The sequence below is a fragment of the Gossypium hirsutum genome, unplaced genomic scaffold (genome assembly GCF_007990345.1).
Source record: "Gossypium hirsutum isolate 1008001.06 unplaced genomic scaffold, Gossypium_hirsutum_v2.1 scaffold_816, whole genome shotgun sequence".
Lineage (NCBI taxonomy): Eukaryota > Viridiplantae > Streptophyta > Magnoliopsida > Malvales > Malvaceae > Gossypium > Gossypium hirsutum.
Genome location: NW_024403276.1, coordinates 1 through 11,539, shown reverse-complemented (window position 1 = coordinate 11,539; position 11,539 = coordinate 1). Strand labels below are relative to the sequence as shown.

At 39.1% G+C, this 11,539-nt stretch overlaps 1 long non-coding RNA gene across 1 annotated transcript; it reads left to right on the top strand.

Moving 5' to 3' along the window:
* Positions 1-4,811: 4,811 nt before the first annotated feature.
* Positions 4,812-6,084, top strand: LOC121227212 (uncharacterized). The gene is made up of 4 exons (XR_005924850.1): positions 4,812-5,022; positions 5,094-5,202; positions 5,330-5,400; positions 5,979-6,084. It is a non-coding gene; the product is annotated as an uncharacterized lncRNA (long non-coding RNA).
* The last annotated feature ends 5,455 nt before the right edge of the window (positions 6,085-11,539 follow it).

Genomic DNA, 11,539 nt, shown 5'->3' with positions numbered 1-11,539 from the left:
GGTCTTTTAGGAATATATTCAAAACGTGCCTAAAAAAGGTTAAAAAATTAGACGGGCATGTACTTTTGAAGAAAAAGGTTAGAGAAAGCCTGCCCAAGTGGGCGAGCTTCCCTGCTGACATGGTAGGAAAGTGCGCCTAGCTGGACTCACCTGCTGACATGACATCATATTGTGTCGACCTAACAGGAGGAACTTACAATTGTAGAAGTTTCCAAGCTCTTTGGTTCCCATGAGCACACGTAATTGCCACATGCGGGAACTTAAGAATTGAGTACATGCCTTTCATCAATGATGTGTACAGTCTAGAACGCATGCATAGAGTATAGAGTCCTGAATTCCCACCCATCCTAAATAAGAGCACGTGGCCGTTAGTGTCCAGCGCGCCGTTCGAGTTGGCACCGAACATAAACCTATGTCGCGTCCCAAGAGGTCGCTCGAATATCACCTGGATACAAAACAATATAGATATTCGGGATAGAGATGATCAACAAAGGTTATACGGGTACTATAGAAACTAGAGGCATACGAAGGCAACACGTGTTGTGTTGAGAGGTGTTTTGGGGCCTCAACGTCAATAACATTATTTTTGGGCCAAGAATATATTAATTATGATGGTTCCATTATTCTGGTGTTCAAAATTTGTTATTTATTATTAACTTACATAAAATTCATCTTAGAATGTAACGAAAACAAATTCAATGTTGGAATGAAAATTTATGGTTTCTTTATTTATGTCATATATTTTATATCGCAGTAGTAATAAAAAAAATTAATTACGTCTTAGGGAGAATGCATGCCGTATGGTAGTGGATGACGCTCGTAAGGAGGATTTCTTCACACAACCAAAGATGTGGGCCTATAAACTTCCTCGTTGCCACTATCCACATCATCATCACCTTCACCCCTACCCTATTGCTCATCTCCATCTTCACCATCGTTATCATGTTTGTCTTAATCTTCCTTTTTGTGTTCGTTTTGGTCTTGGTCTTTGTGTTTGTGTTCGTATTTATCTTCTTCTTCGCTTTTGTCTCCATCATCTTCCTTCGCGCTCGAATGCGGTGTCATCTTAGCCTCCCATCGTGTATCCTCCGCTCCACCAGAAGATGGTTGCATCGATGACCCATCGCGATAAATAATGATGTGTGCGGTGTTTGTGTCACTATAGATGTGTAATTGTAAGGTGCAACAAAATCGGGATATGTCAATATTGACCCAGGTATCGACATTGATATTGGCATCTGCATCGGTGCCGTTATCGGCAATAGTGTATGCGACAGCATCTGGCCCGGAATTTGGGTTGGCATCGACGTTGGCATCAAGGTGTAGAATGCGAGGGACGTCAGTGGCCCGAAATATGTACCCATATGAATAGAAAAATCGGCCATGTGCGGTAGTGGTGCATAATACGGTACTTGTGAAAAAACACGAGGTTAGTGAAATGAATAGGGACAAGTGGAGTGAATTGATCGGGATATTACGTAGATATAGGCGACGCTTTTTGGGGTGGAGTCAATGACAAACCCGTTGTGCGACCGTGTCTGGCTCTATGTTTTTACTGGTGTAGTCGTTATTGCCTCTTCTGACAAAGTTGCCTACTCATTGCCTCCACTGATAGTAGATATGACTTGCCGGCAAGTCTAAACCATGACAAGTACTCTAAACAGGCCACCGTGTCTACTGAGAAAAATGGTTCACTAATGGGTAAGAAATTCATCCTACGATCCCAAGCTTCGATGGACTCCTTGTTCACCTCTCGCCAATCCTCGTCGTTCTTCCTATGTATGTCCACATTGTGTAACTCCTTTAACTTTTCTAGTAGTGGCAGAATTTGTTACTTCCACCCAAATTGCTTCATCACTTAATTTGATTCTTGCATTTCCACTGTCGCGTACACTATCAGCAACACATTCACATCCCACATCCCCTGATTATCCAACACTTTGGGTGGGACGCTAGATATGATGTTGGTGTTGACGTATGACATCCATTCAAATTGAAATGGATACTTGTAAATTTCGTTCATAACAAAATTTTATGTTACAAATCATTGTGTGATTAATATAGGTTCGAAAGAATAAGTAACAAATCTTGGCTTCCGAGCGTTGATCTAGCAGCAGCCTAATGTTTTCCAACTTCTTGGGTAGTCCCACATAACTCGGTCCATGGTTCCACCTGTAAAAGTGATATGTTAGTTCAAACATATGATAAATAAAAACATTTACTGTAAACATATGATAAATAAAAACATTTACTGTACAAACTACGTATTTATTAATAAATTATTTTTATCTTGTTACCAACGGAATCATGTATGGGTCGTCACTCAGGGACATAGAAATGGTAGTCGCCACCAGGCCCATGACTTAGTAAGAGCAGACAACCATCGATTGACATCTTATCCGATTCCGTAGCCTAACACAACTCCTGGTATAATGTGGCAAACACGGTTGATCCCTAACTCAATTTTCCATATTCTTTGAAGTTTACTAGGTGTAGTAGCCAGCTTATTTGTACCAAATTTCAAGATGTATCGGGCATTAAAATGACCCCGATAAACTAAAGGATGAATGCTTAAGCGTATTGTTCTTTGACAACCTCGATCGCAACCACGAGAAGCTTATTGAATTTTTTCACCAACCAACTCATTGATATCCGACCACCATCAAACTTGTTCGGGACCTTTCCCAATAATGTTGTGCAGAGATCATCTTTACTAGGAACAATTGCTACTCCCGTGATGACTGGCCCATCCACTGAAAAATCGAATTGTAACGCCACGTCCTCTAGTGTGATTGTACACTCGCCGCGTGGAAGATGAAAAGTATGTGTTTCGGGCCTTCATTTTTCCACCAATGCGCTGATGAGTCTAGGGTCGAGTTTGCAGTCACTGAGCATACGAGACACATGCAAAAATCCCGCCTCTTGCAAGTAACCACGAATGGCGGGGATCGGAGGCTTTGCCAAATTATGCATGAATGCCTCCAAAATACGATTTCCCGCCTGTTTATAAAGAATTTTTTTTTAATTTATAAAAGAAAATTTAAGTTTAACTTAATCAGAAATAACAGAAATTAAATTTTCCTCTTACCATTATTGCTTGAATGGTGGAATTTGCTTGTCATCTAAAAGAATTAGAGAGGTTGTCATTCGTGAAAACTTAATCTGAATGAATCAAATACGAAATAATTAAAAAATAATATTTTAAAACGAGAATATTGAGTGAACAAAAACTTGAGAGAATTGAGAGAGTTAGGAGATTAGAAAGAATTGAGAGAATATGATGTGAGTGAAAAAAAATTATTTTGGGGGGTTTTCATAGGTTAAAATTTTTTTACCGGTTGGCTTTTCTAAATTTTTTTACCATTGCAAAGGTAACAATCATATGAACATTGAGAAAAAGCACTGGGCGTGTTTTTCGTTTCTCTCTCAAAAAATGATTTATTTCTCTAAATTTAAAAAAATAGTTTAAAAGCTTAATTAAAAAATAAATTGACATATTTTCCTAATTTGCCCGGTATAAATATGAAAAATAAAATAAAATAAAATAATTTTTTTTTACATTTATATGAATTTGAATTCGATAATAAATTTAATATTTAAAAATATATGAGCTTGCGCTTTGAACCAAGCTTAATTTATTTAAAGTTAAACATTCTTCTATTTATTATTTCACATTTATAAAGTATTTTTAGTTAAAATAATAAAAAACAACCTTTTAATATTTTCCAAATGTTACATATTTTCATTTATTTTTAAAATTTTCAATTGTTCAAGAATATAAAGTGCAGGGAAAAAGGAAGTAAACTTGGAAATGTAGTAAGGAATATAAAGTGGCCTTCAATATGTAGTTTCCGTGCCTTTTCCCCTTGGAAAATTCCAACTTTTTTTTTCTTCTTTTTTGTCTTTTCATTGTCTTTGGCCAACAACGCTTAGGATCCCTAGCTTATCAACGCTTAGGATCCTTAGCTTGATCAACTTTCTTTGCCTCGTGATGGTGGATTTAGATTCCAAACTTCCCAAAGAAATTAGGAAAAACAACAAAGGAAACTTGTACATCAAAGATGGTCAATTTCACATTCATATCCGAAATTAAAATTAAAAGTATTTAATGTGTAAGTGTTAATTTGACAATACTTTTAAAAAGTGATATGAAAAAATATTTTTGAGAAATACTTTTAATGTGTAAGCGTGTTTGGTTCGCCGTATTACCCAATCCATTACGCCCCGATTACGCGCGTATTACATTACGCCCCTAATCCGGCGTTTGGTTCGCTGTATTAGCCATTACGCGCGTATTACATTACGCCCCTAATCCCCAAATTCCCGTGTTTTACAATCCGTTCCCAAATTGTTGTATTAGCCATTACGCCCGGCCTCCCTCCCCATCTCTCTGTTTTACCCTCCCTCCCTACCCGACCCTCTCCTCTTCCGTCCTAATCATTTTCTCCTCCCATTTCCCACTGATTCCGTTGATTAATCTGTCGTCATCGTTTCTTCTCGTCTCGGCCACCACCGTTTCATCATCATCTTCCCCTCTCTCCCTCTTTTTGCATACCTTTCAGAAGGACTCATACCTTCAAAACACAGTGAGGGACAATCTCAAAAGAAAATGGAAGATTTGATAACAAATTTGAGTAAAAGCCTCGGTTCATTCTGCAATCACCTCAAAGCAGCTGCGACGCTCTTAAGCAATCCATCGACCGCCGCCCCATCCCTCTTGGTTACCCACTTACCCCCTCTTTTTTTTTCTGAAGTACTTTTTCCCCCTTCTATTAACGAAATTGTTCTTTTTTTATTTTGATAATACTTTTCGGGACTCAGATTCGGCTTCATCGACATTCGTCCAATGCCTAAACCGCCGCGTTTCAACCGCCACTGCCGACCTCAACCTTCTCGAATCCATGTCCCTCGACACCGTTTCCTTCGAGGAACTCTTAGGTCACTGTTATCAAATCTTCAACAATAACCAAACGCATCTTCTCCATCTCAAAAATCACCTCAAGCCTCTGGGTTATCTCCCCTGTACGAACATTTTTGTTTACTTTCCTTTAAGAAAATAATGTGGAACTTTTTAACTTTTTTATTTTAATTAGAAGTTGAAATTGAAAATGACGAAGAGGAAGAAGAGGTTTTGGATTCAAATGACAGATGTTTCTCCGTCACAAATTCAGCAATTAAGAGCTTGGATGAGGATCCTTTACTGTATCCTTGAATTATTTCGTGTTATCTAAAACTGTTATTATTAGCTGCACACTGGTTAGCAAAATCTTTATTATTAAGAACTAATGAAAATGGAATCAATGTTTTCCCTTGATGTTATTTGTTGTAGTCTTGATGAATCAATGAGTCTAAAGAATTTCGGGCTCTCTGATGTTTGTCTTGCCACTTTAGCATCTCAAGGTTTGCAAAATTTACTTACTTTTCTCTTTCCTAGTTTTCCCCTTTCATTGCAGTGTTTGTACCATTACTTTTTATTATGTCTATGGAAGATGAACTGATTTTTCACACTCTTTTTACCATCGGCTGAAGTAGAGAATCTTTCTTTTTCACAGTTGTTGAATACTTTTCTGCATTTTTTTCTTGTTAGTGAATTGTCTAGGAATTAGAAAAATTCAAAATGACAATTTTAATCCATGCTAATTCTTTCATAACCTATCTGCATCTATCTATGTGCTGCAGTGCATATTATGTTCTTTCATGTTACATCACTGTGTTGTACCATAGGTTATTGTTTAACATAGTTGAAAGGCCATGTGTGGATTTACTGATATGATTTTTTGACCCTGTTCTGGTTAGCTGTTATGATAATGTCAATTACCATTTAATTAAATTCCTTTTCCATTTGTGCATTTTAACTTTTTGACCATATGATTGTAGATTCGCATGGATTGAATTTTAGCCATTTATTTACTTATCTTTATTTTCTTATATTTGATAGAATGATTTCAGTTGCTTAGTGTTCTTTTTTCTCCTTTCAGCCAGTGTTTACATTAAGATGAAAAAGCCCAATGCTGCTATTCGAGATGCCAATGCTACTTTGGAGGTTTGTGTGTATATGTATATATATATGTTTAGCTTAGTATTGATCTTGTAACGCCCCGAACCCGAGACCGACACCGGAGTCGGACACGAGATGTTAACAAACTTTGAAAAAATTTTTCCAGACACTGCCCAGTCTGAGTACTAGTCGCTTCAAAAATCATATCTTGAGTTTCACAACTCAAAAATGAGTTTTGTGATTTTTCCCTGAAACTAGACTCATGTCCCCACCTATGGATTTTTTTCTAGAATTTTTGGTCGGGCCAATTAGTACAGTTTATTAGTCAAAGTCTCCCATGTTACAGGGGTCGACTACACTGACCTTTTCCCATTACGACTGGGATATCTCTCTGCACAGAGCTTCAATACTGATGCCGTTTGTTTCTATGGAAACTAGACTCAGAGAGGAATCCATACATATATGGTATGACCCCTAATTATCTCTGGTCAATTTATAGTGAATTTCCAAAGGCGGAACAGTGAATCCAGAAACTGTTCTGGCCCTGTTCCACAAGAACCCGAATATCTCTTTCTGTACTGTTCCTATAATTGTTTCGTTACTTCCATATGAAAGTAGATTCATCAAGGTTCGATTACATAATTTATTCACTATTAATTCCACTCCTACGAATTCTTGTGATTTTTCCAATCCACACCACTGCTGCTATCAGCTTCTGTTTTCAAAGTGAACTTACCTAATTTGGGGTTTCATGGACCAACTAGGGCCTTGTCATACATAAGCCCACATATGATCATACTTAGCCATTCTAGTGGCTGATCATTTGCTCAACACTTCCATTCCAACATAGTTACATCATGAAACCATCTATACATTCATAAATACGAATGGTCTAATGCCATACTCCACTTCTACAAGCCATTTTCGCATGGCTGTACACTTATACATTTCATAAAGTACTCGAAAGACAACAATGGGTAGTCCTATACATGCCATAACAAAATTCAACCAAAATAGTACCCAAAAGAGCCTTTGATAGTGTGGGCGACTTCGACTTCAAGATCCCGAGCCGATAGCTGGGAACCAAAAATCTATAAAACAGAGGAGCAATGTAACGAGTAAGCAATTTATGCTTAGTAAGTTTGAGCAAGGAATTCCAGCATAAACAAAGAATATCACACATTTAGCTAAACGGAATATTTCATAATACGCAATTTATCGATATAAACTTGCTTCACAACATTAACAACCCTTATGACATACACAATAGACTAACTTAGCCGAAGGCCGGTAGCTCGTTTATCAACTGAGCGAACATTTATTCGTAAGGGCTCGATTGAATTCAACACATACGTAACATATCCCCATATTGGGATGTTTTTCGAGTATTCGCTGGAATTTTACAGCAAGCTCATTCATTACCAAATCACGTACCTTCGGGATTTAACCGGATATAGCTCCTCGTTCAAATGCCTTCGGGACATAGCCCGGTTTTAGTAACTCACACAATGCCTTCGGGACGTAACCCGGATTTAACAACTCGCACGAATGCCTTCGGGACTTAACCCGGCTTTAATAACTCGCACGAATGCCTTCGGGACTTAACCCGGATTTAGTATCTCGCACAAAGGCCTTCGGATCTTAGTCCGGATATATTCGCTTAGCACAAAGCCTTCGGGACTTAGCCCGGACAGCATTCAATTAATATGCACATGTAACAATAATTCATGGTACATTCATATTTCATTTTCGTTTACGAAACTCAAACACAAGGCACATATTGTCCTTGCACATTCGGCTAATAGCCACACATAGGGCATGATTTAATCACATCGAAATTTAAGCTCTCTTACTCAAGAACTTACCTCGGGTGTTGTCGAACGATTCCGCTAGCTATTCAACCACTTTTTCCTTCCCTTTATCGGTTTTATTTCCCCTTTGCTCTTGAGCTTAATCAAACAAATAAATTGATTTCATCATTTAGGCATCAAAAGATGAACACAAGGCACTTAGCCCATATTTATACATTAGACATTAAAGTCTCATACATGCAAAAATCATGCATCAACACAACATATTAGCTAATTTCTTTGCCCTTGGCCGAATATGCATGTCCATTTTTGGGGTCGATTTCAACACTTAATACACACATTACACACTAGTAAAGCATCCTCCCCCTTTTCATCAATTTAACACATGCATTGCTCATTAACATGCAAAGTTACATTCAGCCTTAGCACACATCTTGCTAGCCGATTCTTCTCCATTTAGCAACCAATGCACATATGTGCTCACACAAAAAAAATGCTAAAAAGGAGGTTCAAGAATCATCAAGCCATCATCACATGCATCATTAACAAGCTTCATATTTTGCATGCAATGGCATTAACACAACCTCCACCTAGGCCGAATCTTAACTCATCCTCATGCTCATCACCACAACATCAAACATCAACCAAGAATGATTCATCCATGGTCAAGTGCCATTTCCATCACATAGCAAGATTTAGACCATGGGTTAGGTAGAACTCAAGCTAACAACTAAAACATGCATGCCTCTCATGGAACATCATCAAACATACCTTAGCCTAGCTACATGCATGGCCGAATCTCTTCACCTTTCTTCTTCTTTCCTCCTTAAATTTTTGGCCAAGGATGAACCAAAGGATGAGAAAATTTTTCTTTGTTTTTCTTTCTAGTTTTTGGCAAGCATGAAGATGAGAAAAGGATGAACAAAATTCCCCCCTTTCTCTTCTTTAGCTCACGGCAATGGGGGGACAAACACTACACACACATTTTTTTTCTTTTGTTTTCCATTTCTTTATTACCCATACTCCTTATTTTATTCTTCCACTAACAGAACATGTTTCATGACATGTTTTGCCCATCCTTCCTTGTCATGGCCGGCCACTACTCATTAGGGGGGGAATTTGACATGCAAGTCCCCCCTTTGTCCACATGCACTAATAGGTCCTCACACATTGACCTATCACATTTTAGAATTTTCTCACATAAGTCCTATTGACTAAATTCACATGAAATCAACCAAATTGAAGCTTGAAATTTTCACACATTCATAATTACATATTCTACACAATAAGTATCACATTCAAACATTTCGGTGACTCGGTTTAGCGGTCCCGAAACCACTTCCCGACTAGGGTCAACTTTGGGCTGTCACAACTCTCCCCCACTTAAGAAATTTTCGTCCCCGAAAATCTTACCGTAAATAGGTTTGGGTATCGTTCTTTCATCGAGCTCTCGGTCTCCCAAGTTGCTTCCTCGATCCCGTGTTTGAGCCATAACACCTTTACTACGGAACTCTTTTGTTTCGCAACTCCTTCACTTCACGAGCTAGGATACGCATCGGTTCTTCTTCATAGCTCATGTCGACTTGAATTTCAACCTCTGATGGGCTAATTATATGCGATGGATCAGATCGATAGCGTCGAAGCATCGAAACATGAAAGACGTCATGAATCTTTTCAAGCTCCGGGGGCAAAATCAATCTATACGCAACCGGACCAACTCGTTCGGAGATTTTGTACGGCCCAATGAATCTTGGGCTCAACTTGCCCTTACGGCCGAACCTGAGTATCTTTTTCCAAGGTGAAACCTTAAGGAACACTTTGTCTCCCACCTGATACTCGATGTCTTTTCGTTTCAAATCTGCGTACGATTTCTGACGATCCGTGGCTACCTTCAGACTTTCACGGATTACCTTTACTTTCTGTTCAGCATCTCTAATCAAATCAACTCCGAAAATTTTGCTTTCACCGAGCTCGGTCCAAAACAATGGTGTACAGCATTTACGACCGTACAAAGCCTCGTAAGGTGCCATCTTAATACTTGATTGAAAACTATTGTTGTAAGCGAATTCAATCAAAGGTAAATACCGTTCCCATGAACTACTGAACTCGAGGATGCAACATCTCAACATATCCTCAAGTATCTGAATTATCCTCTCGGATTGACCATCGGTTTGGGGGTGAAAAGCAGTGCTAAAATGCAGCTTGGTACCCAGAGCTTCTTGCAATTTCTTCCAAAATCGTGAGGTGAATCTCGGATCTCTATCCGACACGATAGAAATAGGTACCCGTGTAATCTCACAATTTGATAAACATACAATTCAGCTAGTTTATCCAATGAAAAATCCGTACGTACGGGGATGAAATGAGCCGACTTAGTCAGTCTATCAACAATAACCCATATCGCATCCTTCTTACTTGCTGACAAGGCAGTCCGGACACAAAGTCCATTGTGACTCGATCCCATTTCCACTCGGGTATCATGATCGGCTGGAGTAATCCTGAAGGCACTTGATGTTCCGCTTTCACTTGTTGACATATAAACATCTCGAAACAAAGTCAGAGATGTCCCGTTTCATACCATGCCACCAAAATTGACGTTTCAAATCATTGTACATTTTCGTACTCCCCGGGTGAATTGACATTCGGCTACAATGGGCTTCGTTCAGAATCATCGAAATGAGTTCCGAATTCCTTGGAACACACAAACGGTTTCTGAACCTCAAACAATCATCATCATCAATTTGAAACTCCGATTCCTCGTTCGGAAAACACTTAGCCCGTTTTGCAACCAATTCATCATCGACTTTCTGAGCTTCACGAATTTGGTGAGTCAACAATGGTTTAGCTTTTAATTCAGCTACTAACACACTGTCTGGTAGAACAGACAAATGCACGTTCATCGCTCGAAAAGCAAACAATGACTTCCGGCTTAAGGCGTCCGCAACCACGTTAGCCTTTCCCGGGTGGTAATCAATGACAAGCTCGTAATCTTTCAACAACTCAAGCCAACGTCTTTGTCGCAGATTCAAGTCTCGTTGAGTCATCAAATATTTGAGACTTTTGTGATCCGAAAATACATGGCACTTCTCACCAAATAGATAATGTCGCCATATTTTTAAAGCAAACACGATGGCAGCTAGTTCGAGATCATGGGTCGGATAATTCCTCTCGTGTGGCTTTAATTGTCTCGACGCATAGGCCACGACTCGACCTTCTTGCATCAATACGCAACCCAACCCAAGTAGGGATGCGTCACTATAAATGACAAACTCTTTACCTGATTCGGGTTGCACCAAAATTGGAGCTTCAGTCAAATGAGTTTTCAGTTGGTCGAAACTTTTCTGACATTTCTCCGTCCACTCGAACTTAACATCCTTTTGAAGTAGCTTCGTCATTGGTGTGGCTATCATCGAGAAACCTTTCAGAAATCGTCGGTAATAACCGGCGAGCCCCAAAAAGCTCCGAACTTCAGTAACATTTCTCGGAGGTTTCCAGTCAAGTATGGCTGAAATTTTGTTCGGGTCAACTCGAATACCCGACGCGGATACCACAGACCCAAGAAGCTAACCTCTCTTAACCAGAACTCACACTTACTGAACTTAGCATATAACTGCTTATCCCACAAAATTTGCAGCACTAGCCTCAGATGCTCAGCATGTTCGGTCTCGTTTCTTGAATAGACCAAAATGTCATCAATGAACACCACTACGAACCGATCCAAATACGGGCT